We start from the raw sequence: 25859 nt of genomic DNA, 5'->3' as shown, positions 1-25859 counted from the left end.
ACCCACCCCTAGACCCTGCTAAATTCTTTCCTTCAAACTTAAAGTCGAAAGTTCTCAGCTAAAAAAAAAAACAAAAAAAAAACCCACTCTGCTATGGCGTGTTATCTCAGAATCCTTGCTCCTCAGAAAAGGGGAGATATAGCACAGTCACTGTCTTAGTTAGGGTTTTACTGTAGTGAACAGACACCATGACCAAGGCAAGTCTTATAAAAAACAACATTTAATTGGGGCTGGCTTACAGGTTCAGAGATTCAGTCCATTATCACCAAGGTGGGAGCATGGCAGTATCCAAGCTGTCATGGCACAGGCGGAGCTGAGAGTTCTACATCTTCATCCAAAGGCTGCTAGTGGAAGACTGACTTCCAGGCAACTAGGGTAAGGGTCTTAAGCCCACACCCACAGTGACACACCTATTCCAACAAGGCCACACCTCCAGATGGTGCCACTCCCTGGTCTAAGAATATACAAACCATCACACTAGGGCAGGGTCTTCACAAATGGTTCAATGCTTTCTCACTGGAATGGCTTAACGTAGCCATTCTTTTTGTCTAGCCTCTCTTCTTCCTCTTGTACTTGTTTGACCTGTTTTCTATGAGGAGTTGAAGCGATGCCAGTGAGTAGCTGGGCAGATACTGTTGCCATAGTCTTGAAGGTCTACAGTCTCAGAATTCTGAGATGAAAGCAAACCTGTCTGTGATGGTTTGTATATGGTTTGCCCAGGGAATGGCACTATTAGAAGGTGTGGCCCTCTTGAAGTAGGTATGGCCTTGTTGAAGTAGGTTTGTCACTGTGGATGTGAGCTTTAAGACCTTCATCCTAGCTGCCTGGAAGCCAGTATTCTGCTAACAGCCTTCAGATGAAGATGTAGAACTCTCTTCTCTGCCTGTACCATGCCTGCCTGAATGCTGCCAATGTTCCTGCCTTGAGGATAATGGACTGAACCTCTGAACCTGTAAGCCAGCCCCAATTAAATGTTGTCATTTATAAGACTGGCATTGGTCATGGTGTCTGTTCACAGCAATAAAACCATAACTAAGACATCATCCCTCAAAAATTACTCAGTCTCAGATAATCTGTTGTAGAAACAAAAATCAGACTGCCACCCTCCAAGTGAGTCTAATGTCACATGACTTGTTACTTAGTAAGTCTCTTTCTAAAGTCACTTGGGTAAAGATCTCAGCTGTATCTTCGTTATATCTGTTTTCCTTGTAACCCATACCAGACTTTCAAAGATTTTAGATACTTCAAAAATATTTTTGATGAATGAATAAAAGAATGCTTTCCCAAAGGTGGAAGTGACAAAGGACATGGCTAGATTGAAACTGATTTTTCTATGTTGCTATATATTTAATTTTGAAGTTACAAAAAAAAATAGGTTATTTCTCCTCTTCTTTCTGTTTTCTTTTACTTTTTTTCCCAAATAAATCAATTACCTTGGCTATTTGGTGTTGACCTTCTCCTTGAAAGTAAAAGAAAAACGAGGTAAATATTTCAAGCTAGAGTTATATTTGACACCCCAGTTACCCGAATATCTCAGAAATATTTGGCGAGGCTTAAATGTTTTAGTAAGGACAATGTTTGTTATTGTTTTACAAAGACTTTTCCTAAAAGAGAGAGACATGTATTCACAGTGTGCTTTTGCACATCAATGGTTTCCTTTCACTCATGATTGGGAGCATTGCGCAAACAATCTTCTTTCCTTTCTGAAAAAAGAAATTAATGTTTTTATTCCAAATAGACCAGCAGCCTCAAGGTTACAGAATGAACCATTTAATCATTTAAGAATGAGTCATCACTGGGATACAAAGAACTTAGTGCTCGACCTGACATTAAAAGCTTCAGTTTGACCTGGTCACACCAATTTGCCTGTGACAACACTGTGGGAATCTCACGACAGATGAATTGGCCCTGGCTGGTTTTTTGTTTTGACATGTCTGCAGTAGATAAATAGAAAAGGGCTCAGAGCTAAGATGAGCCAAGCAAATCAGGGTTTGTAACTGCTGCCCCCACACCAGTGGGTACTCTGGGAATAAAACTACAGGCTTCTGGTTTCAACTGTGGTCTCCCCAGACCCCAATGATAAGCTTAAATCCTTATAAGCAATTTTTAACAAAAATGCTACAGATAGAAGATTTTAAGGGTGTCATGCATGTCCATGGCTTCAGACAGCCCAAGACCCATACTTTAGCTTTCTCCACTTTAGGAAGCAATGTTTCCACCCGAGACATTTAAGCAGCAGCTGGAGGTACACTATGTCCCAGAAGCTTTGGCACAAAGCTCAGCGTCCACCTGAACTCCAGTTTGAATAGGCTTTGGATTCACAATGTTGAGCCAAGGATGGCAGAAAGTAACGAAATGCCTGCCTGGTACGAACAAGCTGAAAATCAATTAGAATCAGAACAAGTAATATCTGACGGGGAGCACTGGGCAGAGAGATGGCTGCTCAGAGCTGGGCACAGAGCCCAGAGATTCGGCTCTGACGCAGAAATGGCTCCCAAAGACTTGTGTGGGGGCTGTATGCATGTTATTTCCCATGCTAAATAATTATGGGGGATTTGGACCTTTGACTATACAATAACAAAAATATACACATTCATTTGTCCCCAGAAATGATGGAGCCTTTTCAGAAGAATGTACAGGGGGAGAGGTGGGGTGTCAGGGGTTGGGGGTGGGGCACGCAGTCTTCCTGACCTTTGACTATTAGATTTATTCTGCCTTTCTTCCACAATGCATCCACAATTTTTTTACTTTCTCTTTTCACTGTTAGTGGTTCAGAAGCATGCTAACTCTCTGTGCTTGGAAAGTTTCTGAAGGTCATCATCCAGTTGTTGATTTCTAGCGCTATAGCATTGTGGGTGGAGAAGATATTGGAAAATAATTTCAGACTTATATTTAATAAGACTTTGTTTGTAGCCTATCACAGTTACAAAGCCACAGAGAGTAGGAGGGAATTTTAGTGTCCTGTTGTAAGGGCTAGTTCTAGTTAACAATATGAGTGATACGAGTTATACTTAAAAAACTCTGTCAGGAAAGTTTTTCAATATTTTCCATAGAGAAATGACTAATGTTTGAGGAGGTGACCATCTAAGTGCACACATTTAATCATCGTAAATCACACATGTAGTGAAACAGTACTCTTTACCCCATGGATATGTGGCACCACTGTATGTCAATTAAAAATTCTAAAAATGTTCTGGTAAATGAATCACATTTCTAAAAGATTGATTAATAAGTGTTCCAGTATATTCCCCATGTACAGAAAGTAATTAGAAAGCAAGCAATCAGAAAAAAATAACACTTTCTTTTTCTTAGTGGGAAAATTTTAATTGCTCTGATTATATCATCTCTGAAGTTCTTACATAAGGGACTTAGAATTGATAAAGAATCATGATTAATGATTTAAATGTGTGAGAAGCCAGGGATACAATATTAAAATAAGATCAAAGGCCAATTTTGTCTTTACAGGAATAATTAATTTCTATTGGGTCTGTCTAGAGAAAAAAGAAATAACTATCAAATTATTATTTTTATGGATTTTAGTTTAAAATAAATGAATAAGAAATTAAAACAATTTTCATATTCCACCTTGTAATTCCATTTCTTCATGATTTAATCTTCTTGAGTTTATAGACTAGGAATTGTCCACTTTTTTAGGCTATCCAATGTACAGCTTAAAGATGTGAAAATTGTGGCTCCAGAGGTAAAATGCTTGCCTTGCCAGCTTAGGGACTTGAATTGTATTCCCTAGAACCAATTTAAAAATACCTGGGTGTAGAAACACACTTGTAACCCCAGGGATGGAAATGGAGGAAGTCTGGCTCAAGGTCTGGATGGCCAGTAAGCCTCTCCTGCTTGACACATTCTAGATCAATGAGACACTCTATCTGAAAACATCAATGTGTGTGTGTGTGTGTGTGTGTGTGTGTGGAGAGATAGAGAGGGGGGGGGAGAGAGCTGTAGAGATGGTTAAGAGCACTTGGCACTTTTCCAGAAGACAAGAGTTCAGTCCCCAGCACCACATCCCATGGATCATAACAGTCTGTAAACACAGCGCCAGGGCCTCTGATGTCTCTTCTGAATTGTGTATTCTGATTGTGTCCTCTAGTGATTTCTTACTGCTTTTTTTCCCACTGTGTCTGAGGATTCATTTAAACCATGTTTTATGAAATAAGAATTAATATTAATATGTTTAATTTTTACTTCTTCACAATATTATATATTCATTTAGTAAGCTTTTCTCTTTTGTTCATTCAATTTTTTTCCCAACAAAGGCTGGAAGGGTTAATATTGCCAAAATTGCTATCTCACTGAAGTAATCAATGCACAGAATGAATGTGATCCCTATTAAACTTCCAACCCCATTCTTCATAGAAATAGAAAAAAATCTTTAAATTCATATAAAAGCACAAAAAATCCTCAGGAAAGATATTTCAGAGGATTATTATCTAGAATATATATTCATCTTTTTAAAGATAATATCAAAGGGGCTGCAAAGATGGCTCACTGTTTAGGAGCAGGGGCTGCTTTTCCAGAGGACCAGGGTTAAATTCCCAGGACCCACATGGCAGTTCACAACTCCAGTGTCAGAGTATTCAATGCCATTTTCTGGCCTCTGGGAAATACACACAAGTGCACATATATACACTCACTCAAACAAACATACACACAAAAATAAAATTTCAAAAAAATAGTATTAAGAAAACAATGAACTCTATCAAATGGACAAAGAAACCAAACAGAGTTCTCAAATGCAGAAATGTTGGGGTACACTGTGAAATTCTGTCTCTGTCCCTACTCACCTACCTAAGGCATTCTCTGACTGGCTTTAATAAAAACCTGACGGCAAACGAGCTGTGCAGGAAGTGGAAGTTGGTACTTCTTGTGAAGGAGAAAGGAACTCTGAGAAGGAAAATTAGGAAAGGCTTTTTGCTAGGAGACATCAGAGAAGATGTGCGTGACCATGAGCCTGGAAGGTCCAGCACACGGCTGAACAGGTCTAGGTAATTGGGTTAACTAACAGGTCTAGGTGATTGGGTTAACTTAGATGAACTACTTGAGAGTCTTTGTGTGATTATTTGGAAAAAGGCTAGTTAAGAATATGTGAATTTCCAGCATTAATTAATATGTACAGAATATTAGCAATAATCTTTAATCTACACAGAAATATAAATAGCTAATATACATTTTTCAAAGTGTTCAACAGTGCTGAAGAGATTACTCAGCTGTTAAGAGCACTGAGTGCTCTTCCAGAGACCTGGGTCTGATTTTCAGCATCCACAGGATGGCTAGCAAACATCTGTAACTCCAGACCCAAGGAATCTGACCCCCTCCTCTGATCTTCCCACGCACCAGGCGTACAAGCGGTGCACAGGCACATGCAGGTAAAACATCCACATACATAAAATATATTTGTTATGAATTCAACATCCTTAACCATCAGAAAAACGGAAAGCTAAACTGCTTTGTGACTCCATCCCACCCCTCTCAAGACTGACTGCCATCAAGAAAACATACACAAGTGCTAGTGTGCTTGATGGAAAGAGAAAGCCTTAGGCACTGGTGGTGTGAATATACTATGGGAATCAGTGTGGACATTTCTCAAAAAGCAAAAACCATAGAACTGCCATGTGACCTGTCTATACCACTCCTGGTCACATCCCCATGAACTTTATGTTTTCTGACAGACACTTGCATGTCTGTTTTCATTGTCATCCTGTTCATACCAGCTAAGATGAAACTGTCTAGATGTCTGTGAACTGAAGGATGAATAGTGGTAGTGAGGCTTCCATACCTACTTTCATTCAGCTGGAAGAAAAAAAAATAGAAGTTGTAAGAAAATGTTGAAAGTGAAGAATGTTGTTCTCAATGAGGTAACCAGGCTGACAAAGACAAACCCCACACATTCTGTCTCATATGAAGATACTAGACTCAAAGTTTTAGATTTGCATGTTTTAATGTGAGATATCTATAGAATCTCACATATAGAGAAAGATATATGTCATATATCTCAGATATAGTAGAAGGTAGAATGGGACCACTGTGTGGGTGAGAGGGGAGCACTAAAAGGAAAAGAATAGTAGAGCAGTTGCTATGAAAGTAGAGTGGGAGCACTCAGAATAAGAGAGGGGTAGAAGAGGGATCAACCAGACCATGGATGTATGAGCAAAACCCACAGAAGTCAGTTTCTATTGCTATGGTAAAATGCCATGACCAAAATCAACATGGGGAGGAGAGGATTTATTTCAGCTTATAGCTTGTAGTCCATAATCCAGAGATGTCAGGGCAGGCTCTAAAGGTAGAACTGGAAGGCAGGAACTTATGTGGCACCAGGGATCATTGCTGAAACAGGTTATGGCCTGAAGGTGGATGTTTGGGCAGCTGGTGTGATTACATGCATACTTCTCTGTGGATTCCCACAGTTCCGGAGCGAGAACAACCTCCAGGAAGATCTCTTTGACCAGATCTTGACTGGAAAGCTGGAGTTCCCAGGCCCCTACTGGGACAACATTACAGATACTGCCAAGGAGTTAATCAGTCAAATGCTTCAGGTAAACATTGAAGCTCGCTGCACTGCGGGAGAAATTCTGAGTCACCCCTGGGTGTCAGATGATGCATCCCAGGAGAATAATATGCAAGCTGAGGTTACAGGTAAACTAAAACAGCACTTTAATAATGCGCTCCCCAAACAGAACAGCACCACCACCGGGGTCTCCGTTATGAACACGGCTCTAGATAAAGAGGGGCAGATTTTCTGCAGCAAGCACTGTCAGAACAGCAGCAGACCATCCAGGGAGCAGACCTCGCCAGTCCCTCCGGCAGCCCAGGAGGTCCCCTCCCCAACTGGAGTCTCCCAGGCCCCCTTGTCCTCCAGCCACCTCTGGCTGTGATCTGGCAGGGACCTGGCACCGCCCGGAGACTGAACTCTGTGTACACAGGCCAAAGCCGCACAGGGCTCACCGTGCTGGGCAGGCCGCTCTTCAGTGGGCCTCATCAACTCCTTGCTGAAAAAGCCTCTCTCCTGGCTGCCTCTTTGACAGTTTGTTGGCATGTTCTGTCACTGCCTGAGAACAGAACTGGGGCATCCTGGAGCCCGTGTGCAGCATGGCCTCACGTACTTTGGGCTCTGCCCTCTCTAGATCCTGGCCATGTCAAGCAAGCCATGTCAGTTGTGGAGATATATTTGGAGTGACTCATTTTAAATCATCTGTTCAGTAGACACTTGGCCACTTTCCCCAGAGAATGTGCAACTTTTATCTGGAATTACATCGTTTTTTACAGAAATACATTGGATGAATTAGGATTTTCCTTACTGAAGGACACTCCAAATGCTCCCTTCTCAGGACACTGCTATGGTACCTTTGTTCTGTGAGAGGCAAGATGGCCTCTTCCTCTTCTTAGGGCGCTTGAGGCACCTGGCTTCAGACTAGGAGTGTCATTCTGACTTGAGAGGGTCATTTGCCTCCTGACTTTGGGAAGTGCATTCTGATGCCCCGGGAAGCAGATCCTGACAGTCCATCTGTCCGTCCGTCCGTCCGTCTGTCCATCCAGCTGGGGTGCTGGGCTCACAGACCTAGCCGACAGCCCTCGGTTTCCCCTGACTCTCCCTGTGTGTGTTTTAGGAAATACTTATGAAGCTGGCCTGTAGGCTTCCCAGTGGAACATGCAGCAGCTCTTGGCAGAGCAGGGCCAGCTCTGCTGCGTCATCTCCAGGGTCTCCTCTCACCTCTGCTCTTTGTCAAGAGCAGGCAGAAAGCCATGGCAGGTCTGCTGAGACCCAGCGGGGACTGGGGCGTGGTGCTCCTTGATTGTCCTGTGACCAACCTTCTGGAAGGNTGCNGGCAGTTTTCCCTGTTTTCCACCACCCCACCCTTTTTAGTGATTGTATATAACTGTATTTGTTTTTAGTGATTGTATATAACTATATTTGTTCTACTTGCTTATCTTCAAATCGGGGGGGGGGGGGTCACAGTTCACTCTCACTGTTAGATTTTGCCTTTTGCAGGTATCCCCAACCTGCAATAAACTCTTCCTTCTTCAGAAAAAAAAAAAAAAAAAGGCCATGATGAGGATGAGGAAAATGAGAGGATTCTGTTAACTAGTTTCCATGGCTTACTCAGATTGTTGCTCTCCATGTGCTCCAGGACCACTACCTACCTAGGCCTAGTACCACCCAGAGTGAGCTGGACCCTTCCACATCAATAATTAATAATAAAAAATAAAAAATAAAAAAACCTTCACAGGCTTGCCTGTGTGCCAATTTTTTTAGGCATTTTTCTCAATTGAGGTTTCCTCAATTTTATATGGCTCTAGTTTGTGTCAATTAAAAAATAAAAGTAAGACAGCCAGCACAGCATAGGAACCTATTCTTTTGTAAGATAACTCAAAATAATAGCTTTGAGAAGAGTTGAAATAGACATATCTTGCGTGAGTTGATAATGCTACTCCCAGAAGCCATATTAAATATTATTTTTAAAAAACTTTCATTCCAGATGTGGAATGACTCCCTTTGTGCTATTGGTCAAGGTGGTAACAGAGCCCCTCTCCAAACAACTCAGGCAATTGCTACACTGCACCTAGATTTAACTCTGCTGGCAAAGACTACATATTTATTTACAGGACATTGAGACGTGCAGCTGAAACTAAGACAGAAGTATCCTCGCTGCTGGCTAGCTTTTATAGTGACCCAAAGTTCTAGTTAGTGGTCTGAAGAAGAAAATCCATCAATGATCATATCTATCTGTGAGTGTGAGCTACAAGACCAACCATCCAGCAAAGATGTACCTACTGGTGCACAGGGGAATGACTATTGGGCCGGCAAGCAACCTTTTTAAAATTGGGTTTGAGGCCCACTTTGCAAGATAATGTTCATGCCTGGTACTGTAACCTTATCAGAAGCCTATAGCTGGAGGTGTTCCAGAGAATGTTCCAATGCTGCTTTTCTAAATGAGTACATTATTGGGCTTCCTTCATGTGCTCATGTTCACGTCTTTAGGTTATTGAGGCTTTCCGTCATACTCAGAGCAGCTTCTGTGTGCAGCAAGGGAGCAGTTGCTTGCAGACACACATAAATGATCAAAGTCTAGGAAATGAATAAACGCTGAGAATTTCATCCCTAAATAGGACCACTGTATCACTCTCCATGGCTCAGAGAACATCACCAAAGAGGAGACTGAAGGGATGTGAAAGCCAGAGACTGTGAAGAAATGCTATGGACTGCTATCTTCTGGACATGGTGTGGCTGTTATATTCATGGACTCATGGAAACTGTGGTTCCCTGCACAAGACTTGCCTATCAATATTTTACCATGGACGCAGGATGGGCTCAAAAGGCTCCATTCTTCCCCCAAGGAACTGTTAGAAATAAATGGCTGCTATAGGAGATGAAGTAATTTTTTTTTAATGGTGTAGTCATTAGTAGACTAGTAACTAACTACACACCTATGCTCTCTCAAGCAATCCTAATTAAATTTAGTAGATCATGAAAAAAAAAAAAAAAAACTAAAACAAAACAACAAAAACGAAAGTAGGAAAATGTCCTTGTGAGGAAAAGGGGGTTCATTAGGGATAAAAGGGTAAGTTAAAATGAGCAAAATGCTTTTGTGGGGGGGCAGATATTATTAAATAATAAAAAATATTAAACGAAATTATTTGCACTAGTGATATTTCTCAGCAGATCCTTGGGTCCCTCGTAGTGAAAGGAGAGAACTAGCCCTGTAAGCTCTCCCCTTGGTTCCACACATGCACTACAGGGTGAGCACACATTCTTCTCACAAGAAATCAATCGATTTAATGAAAATGTCTTAAAAGGTATTATGCATTGGTAGCAATATGATTAAGAAAAACCAAGAATAACAGTGCAGAAGAATGCGATGAGTTTATAAGGAAGTGATGAATTTGATAATTTTCTTAGTCAGAAGAGCAAGGATTCCTAAAGGTCTGACAAAGGCCCGGGGGCATTCCAGTACAGTACCGGACATCAGCGGGAAACCATGGCCAGGACCCTGCTGGAAACACTAGGTCCTTGCTCTACTCTCGCTTTACAGAGACACGTGCCTGAACTGGGACCGAATGAGCACACTAAGAACACTTGCAACAAGAAAATCAACTTGCCAATGTAAAGACCTTGCACAAAGGTGGACTACTAGGGAAGAAAAGAAGCAATTTAGTTTTGCGTCTCAAGTAGCTCACTTTATTCTTTGTGCTAGGCTCGTGAGATTGCATTGGAAGGACGAATAGAGATCTGAAAGAGACTGCGGCTATTTCAGCCCCTTGACTGGCAGTGAGTGAGGGAAAGCCCTGACCTGTCTAGTTCGGAATGATTCATTATCTTTAGAAGTAATTTCAACTGCTATTTAAGTGTCATTTTTTTTACTTTTGATACTATAATTTAATTACAACATTTCCCCTTTCCTTCCCTTCATCTAAACCTTCCCACATGTCCCTCCTCATTATCCTTCAAATCCCAGGCCTCTTTTGTCTATTAACTGCTCACACATACCCAACCAAATATAACACAGTTCATTCCTATACTGCTAAGTGCATGTATGTTTTCAGGGAGGTTTGGCACTGAACAACCAATTCATGTGATCTTCCTTGGGGAGGGCCATCTCTCACAATTCCCTGCCTTCCTCTGTAGCCTATAGTTTTTTTTGTGTGGAGAGCTGAGACCTCATGGGCTCTACCCCCATGCAGTTTGTCATGTTCACTGCTGTCATCCATGTTCAGCTCATATTTGCGTAATCATGATGGTGAGGCTCCGTGGTGCGGCATCTGACATTACTAGGAGCCGCACACCAAGGGTCCCGATCCTCTGGTAGGCATCGTCATCCTCTGGTAGGCATCGTCATCTTTCCTCCTCTTCTACAGGTTTCCTCAGACATAGGTGTGGAAGTGCTTTACAGATGTTTCCAGTGAGACTGGGCTCCAGAACACTATGTACTGATTGCCTGTGGTTTTCCGGAGTGGTCTCCGTCTAGTTGAAAGAGAAGTTTCTTTGAAGTGGGAAGACTACAATTATCTGTGGTACAAGAGCAAGTATTTATAGATAGATTTTACAAATTATGCAGGCTTACCTACTAATGGTTGTCGTTACTCTGTCGTTAACCATGACTTCACTAGCGCTGAGTCTGAACCATTGTCCTTGTTAATGGCATGGTCTCATTCAATTCCACACATCAGGAAGCTGTCTATGGTCTCTCCTCAGCTTCCCTTCTACAATCTAAGCCACGGGTTGCAGACTTCTGCACTTACAAACAGTTACATAAAGTTCTGCATATGTAAATTCATGTTTACCAGACTTAGTATTATAGTGCTGCAATGCACAACTGTAAATTTCACAGATGAGAGACACCAGCTTGTGGATTCGATTATAACAGCAAAGAGGTTAATTCATAGAATGCTAACAGACAAAATGGAAATAAGGAGTCTATTATGTCTCATGTTACATTCCTCACAGTATGAAATTATGAGGGAATTAGTCTTTGTTTCTCAGCAGGTTAAGTCAGAGATCTTTGAGAATGTTTAATCCCAGCAATAATTATAGAAGATTTAAGTAGCTACTAGCAATTGAGTTTTAAAATTACTGAAAGAGGGAAAAAAATTCTCATGCCAGTAAAAGTGTTTAAAAATTTACATTTCAACTTCAAAGTTCTGTGCCAGAGAGTCATAAGACAAATTTAGAAGACTCTAATCACGACTCTAGGTCATATACAACATGAAAACACCATGGACTTTGTTTGGCTCGTTAATTCCTTCAGGAATCAGAACAGCATTGAAGTACATCCAAAGAAAGAGTCAACAAATTTTCATTTACATGGAATAAAAGGACGATGAAATAGACAATAGTGGGTTTTCTTTATCAGAGAGAATTTCCTTGAATGGCTATAGCCAAAATGTATTCCCGTGTTATTAGCTGTCTATAATCTACAAATAATGAAAGAGTTGAAAGTCATTAAGAGATGAAGAGCTTCTGGTGGGATCCAGTACTCTTCTGGGTGTTCAGTACCTGACTGGAAAGTAGTTTATTATATACTTAGTGTTTCTGCTTTACAAGACAGGTTATAATTGCTGCAAAATTGATGTTCAAAAGTAGTAAATCGTAGTTGGGCGGTGGTGGCACATGCCTTTAATCCCAGCACTTGGGAGGCAGAGGCAGGCAGATTTCTGAGTTCAAGGCCAGCCTGTACTACAAAGTGAGTACCAGGACAGCCAGGGCTATACAGAGAAATCCTGTCTCAAAAAAACAAAAACAAAAACAAAACAACAACAAAAAAACAGAGAAGTAGTCAATCCTTAAGCTAGGAGCAATTCTATTAAGGAGAACATACTATTTAGGTTTAACAATGATGTCTTTTTGCTTCGTTTTCTTAAGCAGTTGAAAATATAATAAACCATTAGAAAACATCTGTGCATAGTGTTTGCTTAACAACCAATTAGGTGCTATTGTGCCAACGTCTGCTAGCAGAGCTCATAGGAACATGTGAGTCCCTGCTATAATGAACTCACATCATCAGGGGTTACCTGCACAAAATGAATCCTTCAACACCAACATTCCAGCCCAGATGGGCAAGCTTATGAGGCTCCTTTCCTCCTTGAGATACTTTTAGGGAAGATAATGGTTCCCATGAGAAGAAAATAATTACCTCCACTGATGTAGCCAGTGATAAGTTACACATGCTTTAACAGGTAGCCTGCCACCTACACGTATGCAAACAGCCCTAATTAAATCCAGTGCCACAAAAATAAAAGATACACAAGTAAGAAGAGGACTAGTTGAGAAGAGGAAAAGGTCCAGCAGGAATGAGAAGACTTTTTCTGGGGAGAATTTATTCAGTCCAGATAAAGACCCCATGACCAACCAAAGTATGGAGACCACCGAAGTCCACTTTGGTGGAGCAATGTGTCTTCTTGGAGTCACCCCAGCACATGTGACAGCTCACAATAGATGGGACCCTGGAACACACTGCACAGCATGCAGGAAGCTCAACATGTTGGTGAGTGGCTGTTTCAAATGACTCTGTTCCAACTTTTTTTCCACATAGCTTGGCTGGTTTCTGCATCTTCCAAGCATCTAACCTGGTCTCAGAGTCCCGTATGCAGCATAGCTTCTCTGAGTGACTCTTGGCAGATTTTCCTGTTTATACAGTATTGAGGAATCCTAGCGAATATGATCAGTTCCAGGGACTTCCTAGAGCAATTTTGAGTTGTTTACTTTCTGGTTAAAGTAGCTTCCTTACAGGGTCGAATGTTTTAAACTCAGAGGAAACTACTAAGCAACAAAACGTGGATGAACTTGCCAAATGACAAGAACTTGACAAGAGAGGAGTGGGGACGAGTGAGGAGCCGAGAGCAGGGGCAGACTTAGACCCCTCAGCATGGGTTCACGTTACAGGGCTAGACAGAGGGAAACAAGGCTCCAAATCTTGTGCCTTAAATTCATTGGGAGGGCACAGTTTAAGAGAAGACATTAATCAGAATATGTTAGTGTTTCCCAAAGAATGGCTGGACTTCACCACTGCTGAAGATGGATGAGATGGTACGTGAGTCCATGGACATACATGGCCTAAAATCTCTAATTCATCACACAGGTCCACTGAACACTCTAAAAATTCCATTTCTTACAGCCCAAGACTGGGCCCATGTAAGTATACCTTGACAATTGTGGGGGTTTGAGTTACAATGCCCCCCTATAGTCTCACTAACGTTTGAATACTTGGACCCCAGTTGGTGGAATTGCTTGTGAAGGATTAGAAGATGTAGTATTGTTGGAGAAGATGTGTCTCTGGGGCCTAGCTCTGAAGTTTCAGAGGACTACACACTCTCAGTATGCTTCTGCCTGCCACCTACTCATAGATCAGGTTGTGAACACTCATGATGCCTTTGCTCTGTCGTCATGGACCTTACTCTCTGAAGTGGTAAGACCATTCTTTGTTTTAGAAGTTGCCCTAGTCACAGTGTTTGTCAAAACAATAGAAAATGTAACTAAAACAACTATCTTTCTATCATTTCCTCAGTTTTCTTTTTCACAACAATAATCCACCCGACTCAGAACTCAGTCTTTGCCTGGTAGCATGAAAGCAATTTCTTGAGCTAAACTTTCAAAATATTGCTTTGTTTGGAGGTATCTGTAGCCAGTTAACTTCCACTTGGAAAGCAATATTAGTTATATTTTTGATGGTATAGCTTTCCCATTTTTCAATCTGAGTGCAAATACCGATTCTATTAAAATATTCAAATGTATTGAGGCAGGAGCTAGCTTGCCATAGATAGTGTGGGAAAAGAGCTCAGGATGAAAGCTGCATATTGATCCAAATATTACAGTGGAAAAAGATGCTAGGGTTAGGAAGGTTAGGGTTAAAACAGAGATACTAGGAGTACTGAGGAAGACAAATAAGAGCATTGTTTATACACGGCTTGTTATGAGACAACCAAACTGACTAGGTAAAGGAAAGAAAGGACAGTAGTAACCGCCCAGCTAGCTACCCCCACAAAGCCTGTGAAACATAAGCTTGGAACTGTTGCCATGCATAGAATTTCATTTTTATTGCTGCTAATTGTAACAGACTGAACTGCAGCTAAGGGTGGATTCTAACAGAAAGGAGACCATCCCAGACCACTCCACAGACCGGTGTAAATATAAGGCAATCAAGAAAGACTGTAGCTCCATTTTGGTAGCTATGATGGAAGTCAGCTCCATGGTAACACTACAAGGTGGCCATGCGAATTGGAGAACAAAGAGAGAATAGTTCAATTAACAGTCAGCAAGACACCTGCAAAGTCAAGAGAAGTAAGGATGGCCAGGGCTAATGGCTAGCACACAGTCAATGTCAGCAGTCACCCAGTCAGAGATCAACAGACTGGGCTTCAAACGCTGTTACATAGAAGGGGAACACATGAAGAGTGCATAATCCATGTTCTTCTCCCTAACTGTGTGAGGAGAGAATACATACAAAGCTTGCAGGTCTTCTGTTGGCTTCTACCATGACAACCCAGAAAACTAACAAGTTAAACATAAGTTAACCCACTATTGGTCCAGTTTCTATCTTAAGTTTTATTTTAAAAAAGAAAAAGAAAGAAAGAAAGAAAAACAGACAAAATAGAACAGTGTTTTGTTTTTGTTTTTGTTTTTGTTTTTTTCAGCCTGAGCTACATGAAACCCTGCCTTAAAACAAAAACAAAAAATAAAAACCTAGCTTAGGTGAGAAAATCACATCCATGTGCAGGTTCCTACTGTCCTGCTCTTAAGCATGTGTCCCTCTTCCTTAATACCCATGGAGCCTTTCATAAACTCCTACTTTACACATTCACTTACTCACTTGTTCACTCACACATGTGCATGTATACACACAGGCACAGAAGTATTCACATACACATATACGCACCAGTTTGAAGCACTGGTATCAGTCTTTGTTTCATTTGCATGAAACTTCAAATCAGTTTTCAAAAGTTTTCAAAGCTTTTAAGCCTTAGTATTGTGGGTAAGCCTCAAGAGACTGGAGGCCCCAGGGTATAGCAGTCAGGTGGGGTGGGGGGTGGGGGCATTCATGTGGAGATAGGGTGGGTGGGGAGGAGGTGTGGGATGTGGAGCAGACAGGGAGAATGGGGGGCAGGGAATGGAATATGGAGAATAAAAAAATAAATTAATTTTAAAAAATAAAAAATAAAATTGTAAAATAAATAAATAAATAAATAAATAAATAAATAAATAAATAAATAAATAGAGCCTACCATGAAAAAAAGAATTGTGGGTAAGGAATTGTATACTTGCACCAGCTCCTGCTGTCAATTCTTCGTCAGCATCTTCATCCCTACGCTCCAGATCCATCTGTGCTTATCTTGCTGTTTATTCCCATGATACACAGATAAATCTCAGCATTTTACAAAACCCAGTCTTTCTCATGTGTGCCCTCACTCAACATTCACCTATTGTTGGAGCAAGAACACCAAGGATATCCTCTGCCTGCACAACTGAGTTAGGTACTCATCCTTGGTCTTCTGCCCAAGAGTAACTTGGGGAAGAAAGGGTTTATCTGCTCTACTCTTCCATGTCACAGTTTGCCATACAGTTTCTACTGCTGTGAAGAGACACCATAACTAGGATAACTCTTTTTTGTTTGTTTGTTTGTTTGTTTTTTTATTCTCCATTTTTTCCAATTTTTATTAGGTATTTACTTCATTTACATTTTAAATGCTATCCCCAAAGTCCCCTATACCCCTCCCCCTGCTTCCCTACCCACCAACTCCCACTTCTTGGCCCTGGTGTTCCCCTGTACTGGGGCATATAAAGTTTGCAAGACCAAGGGGCTTCTCTTCCCAATGATGGCTGACTAGGCCATCTTCTGCTACAAATGCAGCTAGAGACATGAGCTCTGGGGGGTGCTGGTTAGTTCATATTGTTGTTCCACCTATAGGGTTGCAGACCCCTTCAGCTCCTTGGGTACTCTCTCTAGCTCCTCCATTGGGGGCCCTGTGTTCCATCCAATAGCTGACTGTGAGCATCTACTTCTGTATTTGCCAGGCACTGGCATAGCCTCACAAGAGACAGCTAAATCAGGGTCCTTTCAGCAAAATCTTGCTGGTGTATGCAATAGTGTCTGAGTTTGGTGGCTGGTTATGGAATGGACCCCTGGGTGGGGCAGTTTTTGGATGGTAACTATGGTAACTCTTATAAAGGAAAACTTTTAATTGGGGCTGGTTTTACAGAGGTTTAGTCCATTTACAGAGGTTTGTCATGTCAAGAAGCATGGTAGCATGTAGGCAGGCATAGTGCTAAAGAAGGAGCAGGGAGTTCTACATCTGAACAATCTGACAGCAGGAAGTGAGAGAGACACTGGCTTAAGCATTTGAAACCTGAAAGCACATCCCCCAATGACACCTTTCTTTCATCAAGACCACATCTTCTCCAACAAGGCTACACCACTTAATAGTGCCATTCCTTATGGGTAAGGGGCCACTCTCATTCAAACTACCATGCAGTTCATCTTTGAAGGAAATCAGAACAGGACCTGAGGCAGGGCAGGAGCCTGGAGGCAGGAGCTAATGCAGAGGACATGGAGGAGTGGTGCTTATTGGCTTTCTCTTCGTAGCTTACTAGGCCTGCTTTCTTATAGAACCTAGGATGCCCCACCCCCAGTGTGGCCCACCCACAATGGGCTCAGTAGTTACATTTATCCCTACCTGAGTTGGATTAGCTAATAATATTCCTTTCATATATCAAAACAGTATGCAGTGCACTACCAAGGACCATTAAGCTGGTCCACAACTTATCAAGTTGAAGTAACAACAAGCAACTATCCAAGTACTTAGTGAGCAAAATCAAGACTAGACATCTACACCAAGAAATACAACCAATAACTAAATTCTCGATGCCTAATCACTAGTCCCCAAACACAAACCAGCCAGCCAAAATTCCCAGCATATAGTGGGGAGGTTGTCCCAAAGTCCCATCTAAGGAGCAGTGGGCATTTGATAGCTTCTCAGAGAGGAAAACTCAGGTTTTCTTAGAGGTGTGAACTCTGGTGTGTGGACCACACTTCAGAGCACGCTGCATACCCAAGAGTAGTTGGGCAATATAAATTGAACTCAATTTAGTTTCTTTAAATTGAAGAAAATCTGAAGTTGAGTGGGTAGATATGTGGAAGCCAATCTGGAAGGAATCTGAGAGAGAATATAATAAAAATTACACCATATGAAATAAAAAGTTAATAAAAATGTCTTCTTTTTAAAGCAGGCCAAGGGGATGGAGAGATTGTTTAGCCATTACGAACACTTGCTATTTTTGCATGGGATCCAGACTCGGTTCCTATAGCCCATGTGGTCCTTCACACCCATCCATAAATCCAGTGGCAGGAGATCCAGTGCCCTCTTCTGGCCTTTCAGGGCCATACAGGCACTGCGTACACATAACAATGTGCACACATGTGTAGGCAAGAACTCATACACACAAGACTTAAAAACAAATATCTGAAAAAGATGGACAGGATGTTAATCTAGGGGAAATAAACATTTAAAATTTGTACTACCCTTACCTGTTCACTTATTTATTTATTTGTGTGTACAGGTGCATTCATGCTGTGGGTATGTGTAGGTCAGGGTACAGATGACAATGTCTGGGAGTTGTTAGTGCACAGACAATTCTGCTGGCCTGCTCTGAGGGACCTAGCAATTATCACCTGACACCAGATGTGCTGCAGATAAAAGGGACCACCTCATTTCAGCTCTCTCTGGGATGCGTTCTCCCTAACCCCTCTCTCTCTCCTTGGCTCTGGCTCTGGCTCTTTCTCTCTCTCTCTCTGTCTTTCTCTAGGTCCCTTCTCTGTCCCCTTTTTTCTGCCTTCATAACTCTCTTGCTCCCTCTATCCCTTACTTAGGTCTTCCCTCCTCTCCCCTCCCCCAATAAACCCCTTTTACACCAGATCTGTTGCATGGCATAATTTCTCAGTGGTATACCTTCGCTCAGGCCTGTCAAAGGTACCCCCCTCACTGCATTATATTACATAAACTTAGTACCATGAATTGAGGATGGGGGCCTCTCTTGAAATCCTACCTGCCGTGTGCCCCCCCAAATGGAGGAGCTAGAGAAAGTACCCAAGGGGCTGAAGGGGTCTGCAACCCTGTAGGTGGAACAACAATATGAACTAACCAGTACCCCCTGAGCTCGTGTCTCTAGCCGCATATGTAGCAGAAGATGGCCTAGTCGGCTATCATTGGGAAGAGAGGCCCCTTGGTCTTGCAAACTTTATATGACCCAGCACAGGGGAACGCCAGGGCCAAGTAGTGGGAGTAGGTGGGTTGGAGAGCAGGGCGGAGGCGGGGAGTACAGGGAACTTTCGGGATAGCATTTGAAATGTAAATAACGAAAATATCTAATAAAAAAATCAAAAAGAAACCCTACCCGCCCACTGAATCTGCAACAGATCTGCTCTGTGGTCCACTGATCACCAGGCACTCCTTCCGACCCTGACAATTTATGAGTTCTCTTTCTACTTGGCTTAAATGCTTCTCTGAGTGTCCATTTCCCTGGACAAGGCTTCCCACATGGCTTTTCACCCCCTTGGCTTCTCTTGAAAATCCTGATACCAGGTAAATCGTGCCTGCTTAGGTTTACCCCTGGTCCCTGTCCATTGAATGATGGTGCACTGGACTGCTTGTGCTTTCTCAGTCGGTCTCCCCCTCGGTCCTTGGGAAGCCTCAGAACCAAACCTGGGACTCCATCAATGGAAATTGCATCCTGGAACACCTAGCTCCTAAACTTATCAAACCTGGCCACAATACACCACTTAAATCGAGAGCACATGAAAAGAAAAATTTCCTTCCTTTATTCCGTTTTCCTTCCTCCTAGTTCTGTTTGTTTCTGGTCTCCCTCCCACACTGTGTAAACCTATTGCCTGAAAGTTTGCAACAAGTCAGAGTTAGATAAGAGCAAAAACCGCAGCTCACTCAACATACAGTTCTGCTACAGCATCTGCTCTGAGAACTACTGCTGGCGTACGTGAGGATCATTTGTCTGTGAATTTGATTCCAAATTCTAGAGTTTGCCACATCCTTGACATGACTCTGACTCCTGCAGCCTGTCCACATGGACCCTGTGCCCTTCCCTGCTCCTGGCTTTTGGCAGCCAGGCTGTGCTAAGCTAAACATGCTCGCTCTCTCTCTCTCTTCCTTCATGGACTCAGATTTTATAACAACTTGGCCCAGAAATTGGCACATCTGATTTCCAAATTCTCAGTGCATTGGACAAATGATTCCCAAATATTTGCTTGCTCTGCTCTACTCTTAAGGTTCTGCTTCCTCACCCTTAAAGCAAATCTTTTGCTTCTTGCCTCTTTGCACTCTACTCTCAAAAACAAAACCATAAAAATTCTTAAAATTATGTTGTAAAATCTTCTCTACAGATATATAAGTTACTTATTGGGTATGATTTAAAATCTAAATAATCTGCAACAATATTTGGCTTTAAACTTGTAACAAAAGGCTTATAATTAAAAATCCATACATTGGTATCTGTATGTATATATGAATGTAACTTGGATGTGTCTAATTTAAGATAAGTAGGTAGATAGATAGATAGATCTACTAGGAAAAAATGTTTTAAATTGTTTACCTTCCTCTTGGCTGGTGAACTCACCAGGATGTGAATGACCACATGGCTTGCAACCTGTCATGTGATTTCAACATCTTAAGATGACCACAGGGGCATCTTAAAAAGCAACAGTTATAAAGCGTCTCAGTCCTACTGAGCCCTTAGTTTATTATTATATCTCCTTTTAGACTAAGAAAGCAACAAGCCTCAAAAATGCTATACATGTATGGATTCTGTATGATAGAAATGCAGTTATATTTGCTGTAACATACTGTAGACATGATTCAACTATGGTTTAAAATATTCTATATATGATGATGAAATTTCAAGGTTATAAAGGTCTATTCAGATTAACAGAAGCTAATTTAAAATATACATCTAATTACTCATCTTTGCTAATTGCTCAACACCAAGCTTCTAGAAAATTTAGATAAGTAACAACATATATTTGATAAATAATGTATAATTGATAGTCAAGATCTATAAACTCCTCAGGTCTAGTCAGGTCCACAGTAATATTTATCTAGATTCTTTGTCTTTAATCAAGATTTATAAACTCCTAAGATCTACTCAATTTCATAGCAATATTTGTGTAGCTTCTTTGAATTTTAAATTTTGGCTTTTTGAATAAAGTAAGCCAAATCTTCAATATTTCATAATGGTGCAATATAGTAGGATCAGCAAAGTTGCCAGACTCTCTATGGACTATATCTATGATTAAAAGTTTTATTTTGAACCCAAGATACATTATGCAAAACAGAAGAAAACCAAGAAGGATGACCATTGTGTGGATACTTCATTCCTCCTTAGAATAAGAAACAAAATACCCGTGAAAGGATATAGGTACACAGACAAAATTTAGAGCTAAGATGAAAGGATGGACTATGCAGAGACTACCCCATTCGGGAGTCCATCCCATCATCAGCCACCAAACCTAGATACTAATGCACATGCCAGCAAGATTCTGCTGAAGGGACCCTGATATAGCGGCCTCTTGTGAGGCTATGCCAGTGCCTGGCAAACACCGAAGTGGATGCTCACAGCCAGCTATTGGATGGAACAGAGGGTCCCCAATGGAGGAGCTAGAGAAAGTACCCAAGGAGCTGAAGGGGGCTGCAACCCTGTAGGTGGAACAACAATATGAACTAACCAGTACCCCCTGAGTTTGTGTCTCTAGCTGCATATGTAGCAGAAGATGGACTAATCGGCCATCACTGGGAATAAAGGCCCCTTGGTCTTGCAAACTTTACATGACCCAGCACAAGGCAAGGCCTGGGCCAAGTAGTGGGAGTGGGTGGGTAGGGGAGCAGAGGTGGGGGGGGGGTATAGGAAACTTTCGGGATAGCATTTGAAATGTAAATAAAGAAAATAATAATTTTAAAAAAGTGAAAAAAAAAGTTTTATTTTGAAACTAGAGGACCTTCATTCAAAATTGCTTAACCTATCAGGGATGTAATATCAAGTCCTAGTCTTATGGAAGTTACTAAATTATTATAAACTATTAATGATAATTAAGAATTGCAAGTTGGTAGTCATCATTTTAAAGATCAAATCCTTTAATGCATTGAGAACTATATTTGTAGTCATGCTAAGAACTGATGTAATTAATTCTAGGAACAAGCCTTATTAAGCTTCCTGCATATGTTTTCAAAGTAAGTAACTAAAAACACGTGAAGTTTGTCTAATTAGATATACTTTAGATAGACAGATGATCCTCAAATACTTTGGAGAGATGCAGAACATGACATTAGAAAAAAAGAAAAAAAAAAAAAAAAAGCTTTTTGTGATAGAACGACATATCAGTTCCCAGAAGAACACCCCTCCTCTAAAGAAGATAATGAGTACAGAGTAACCTGAAGCTTGCTTTAAATGTGGCAAGGCTGCCAGGCGTGGTGGCATACGCCTTTAATCCCAGCACTCGGGAGGCAGAGGCAGGTGGATTTCTGAGTTCGAGGCCAGCCTAGTCTACAGAGTGAGTTCCAGGACAGACAGGGCTATACAGAGAAACCATGTCTCGGAAAAAAAAAAAAAAAATGTGGCAAGGCTGGCCACTGAGCTACAAACTGCCCTTTGCCTCAGCTGCTGACAGCACACTGTCAAAACTGTGGACAGGCAGGACACTGGGAAGGTGACTGTCTCACTTTGCCTGGACAAGATAAGACAGTCCTTCAAAGTTCCTGCTTCAGAGAAAAGTCTGTCAAGTCGTCTGGGCCTGGCAGCTAAACATGGATGCCCCACCAACCACAGAGGAACCTTGGGTAACTGTCCAGGTAGTAGATAAGCTTCTGTCCTATTTAATAGACTCGGAAGCTGCTTGGTCTGCATTTCCTGCTTACTTAGGTGAAATTTATCCTTCTCTGCCTTCTGATGGTTTTGAACACTAGAATAGTGAATGATTTATTAGTTTAACAGCAGAAACCAAGTTTTCAGATACCTTCTCAGTCTTCCTCATGTATAAAACTCAGGCTCAAGCTTCACTCTCCTAGAGCTGCTATCACTAGGTCCAGGTCTACCACAGACTACCTTGTTACCAGACTCAGAAAACAACTTTCAAAGTAACCTTTTACTATACCTTTATCTAAAGGAACTCGCTTTCAGTGACTGCTCTCTGTAATCAACCACTCGGGTCTCATAGTAAATAATTGGGTAGAGGGAAAAAGTGTCAAGTTTATGAAAGGTCACAGGATACAGACACTTAAATTGTGAGGCTCTAAGAAAGTGTTTTAGGGTCAAAGAAGGTGTTGTAAGGTTGGCAAATCAAGTTATGGAGGCTGGAGGACGTAAAAGCTCATATGGTGATAAGGAAGTGATTTAAGGCATATAAAAGGCATGGAAAATGCTTCAGCTTCCCCTTGCTAGGATACTGTTGTATTACGACTCTAAATGCTCAGAATTTTAACATTAGTCAATGGAGTTCTGAAAATTATTAGTCTAACTCTGGTAAAGTTCCCAGGATATGATCCACTGTTACAATCACAACCTCAAGATCTTTTTTCTTTTATTAACCCTCAACACAATTTTTAATTGTTCAAAAAACTCATACAGGGATTGATTGGGTGTTGGTTGGTTGGTTGGTTGGTAGGTTGGTTGGTTTTCTATTTGGTTTTCCAGATAGGCTCTCTCTAGTGTCTTGGAAACTCACTGGTAGACCAGACTAGCCTGCGGAGAAAAGGTATGCTCCACTACTGGCTGGTTTTTTACTTCTCTCTAAGGAGATATAATTTTTCGAAAATGTCGTCAATTCCCCAGGTTTTATGTCTTTCTTCAAAAGCATCGTCCCCTTCAAGGCATTGCATGCTGCATTTTGTACCAAATAACCTTTTAAGTTCAGCATCTGGAACATAAAATGGTGGTCCTGCGTGTTTTGTTGGATCGTAAGAAAGGACGGCCACGAGGTACTGAAACTCTTTTCTCAGTTGGGACAGTATTATATCTGCATAGCGATCCTGATCACCTGGATTGATCACTACTAATGCCCCTCTATCCCAAATCTTGTCAAACTTGCCGACATTTGCTCTGGGAAGATCAAAACTGCTGCAGCAGTATAAGAAAATACTCCCTGAAGAACTCTTAAATACTTTGGCACCAGCAATTTCGGTGAGCGGTTCTTCTGTGTATGAAAGATTTTGTTCTGCGAAAAATTCCCGAATCCCAACATCACTGATTTCTACACCAACTACAGTATGGCCCCAGTCTGGGAACCATTTCATCTCAATGGCTTTTCCACAGAGGGGGAAAACACTCCCAGTCTGCTCTGGCCTTTAAGAAATTTATCCAAACGCTTCTTTAATACGGGATGCCCTTGCTCCTGATGGAATGTGACATGATGGATCACCCACTTGTCTTGCCAGTCTTCCAGGGTTAGTACTCAGATCTTTTGTACCTCAGCATCAGGGTGCTCTTTCATATCAAGTGACATGCTACTATCCACGGTTTGTAGACAATTTTTGTTTCCGAGGTTGGTGTCTTCAGTACCCCGGTTGCGGTCAGCTGCTTGCTTCTCAGACCCTAGCCACCAACCCCAAGTTCTTAAATTTCCTTTAGTTACCTTCTAAGTATAGACTTAAAAGTGCTTCTCATTATGCTAAATTTATACACTTCCAGGCTTCTGGATAGAGAGAAAAGGCTCCTCTTTCACAATCTGTAGTCATGCTGAATAATCCAGTGTGGGTTTTTTTGTTTTTCCTTTTGCTCCCCAGGCTTCTGTCTTCCCTGAGCTCACCTTAAAAGAGTGTTCATGGCATAGAGGTGGTAAGAGGACTTGCGGCAAGCCACTTCAGCTTCTTCTCGGGCCTGCTCCCTCGGCGGCTTCCCGCGCCTTCAGCCGGCCACCATGGGGAAACAGGATAATCACGTGGCCTATATGAATCCAATAGCAATGGCTCGGTCAAGAGGTCCAATCCAGTCTTCAGGACCAACAATCCAGGATTATCTGAATCGACCAAGGCCTACCTGGGAGGAAGTCAAGGAACAGCTAGAAAAGAAGAAGGGCTCCAAGGCTTTGGCTGAGTTTGAAGAAAAAAATGAATGAGAATTGGAAGAAAGAACTAGAAAAACATAGAGAAAAATTATTACGTGGAAATGAGAGCTCATCCAAAAAGAGACAGAAAAAGAAAAAAGAAAAGAAGAAATCTGGTAGGTATTCATCTTCTTCTTCATAGAGCTCTGATTCTTCCAGCAGTTCTTCAGATTCTGAAGATGAGGATAAAAAACAAACCAAAAGAAGGAAGAAAAAGAAGAGCCGTTGCCATACGTCTCCTGAGACCTCGGGTTCAGATTCCGATTCAGACAGCAAGGATGGTTCAAAAAAGAAAAAGAAGTCCAAGGATGTAACTGAAAGAGAAAAAGACATTAAAGGACTCAGCAAAAAGAGAAAGATGTATGAAGATAAACCGTTATCATCTGAGTCGCTGTCAGAATCAGACTGTGGAGAGGTGCAAGCCAAAAAGAAGAAAAGTGGTGAAGAGTGGGACAGAACAACAGACAGAGCCAGAAAGAGAAGGAAGCAGAAGAAGCACGGCAAGAAGAAGAAAAAGAAGGCCACCAGTTCAAGCTCAGACTCGCCCCCAGGAAGACCAGGACCCTTGCAAAGTGCAATGTCAGAGGAGCTCAACTGTGAAGATTACCACATACTTAGTAACGTGCATGACTTCCCTTGTTCTTAGACTTGTCCTGGACTAGTCAGTAGCCACTTGGATTCCTCTGTGTGAAGGGCCATGATTGTTGCCTGCTGCTTGAACACCTTTTCCTCTTCCAGTGCTTGGTGACTCTGGGAGATAGGACTTTGCAGTCACACTAGTGGTTAAGATATTTGGAATAAAGCTAATATTTTTTACTAGAAGTACTTAAGAATAAATCAACAGAAACTGAATCTGGATCCATCTTTTAATATGTAACCAGAAATAATGAGATGACTCTAGTGAAAATTTTCAAAGTAGGGATTACATTAATATTTCAGAATCCTTACTCTGTAGATAAGTATATTTTAATTTTTCCCACGCATACTTTGATTTACTTGGGGAAGGGGCTTTTAAAGGGGATGGTTTGCTATCTCTTTAGCTACCAGAACAGCGTGCCTTTGATCTCACACATCCTACTTTTATGGACACAGTAGCCATGCTTCCTGGGAGGACAGAGCTGGGCGCCNTCAGTCCTGCCCCTGCCTGAGGTTAGGACATCCTTAGACTTGGTTGTATGCTGCTTCCAGTGAACCAGAGATACCCGGCCCTGTGCAGCATGAGAAAGCCCCCAGAGCTCGGAATTTACCTCCACATCAATA

General features: G+C 41.7%; 2 pseudogenes; one reads left to right on the top strand and one right to left on the bottom strand.

Moving 5' to 3' along the window:
• Nucleotides 1-23277: 23277 nt before the first annotated feature.
• On the bottom strand, nt 23278-24005 carry LOC110317396 (annotated as a pseudogene).
• A 367-nt stretch (nt 24006-24372) lies between these two features.
• On the top strand, nt 24373-25245 carry LOC110316826 (annotated as a pseudogene).
• Nucleotides 25246-25859: the final 614 nt, after the last annotated feature.

This window comes from Mus pahari, chromosome 2, assembly GCF_900095145.1.
Source record: "Mus pahari chromosome 2, PAHARI_EIJ_v1.1, whole genome shotgun sequence".
NCBI classification, from domain to species: Eukaryota; Metazoa; Chordata; class Mammalia; order Rodentia; family Muridae; genus Mus; species Mus pahari.
This window is presented reverse-complemented; position numbering and strand designations above follow the sequence as displayed.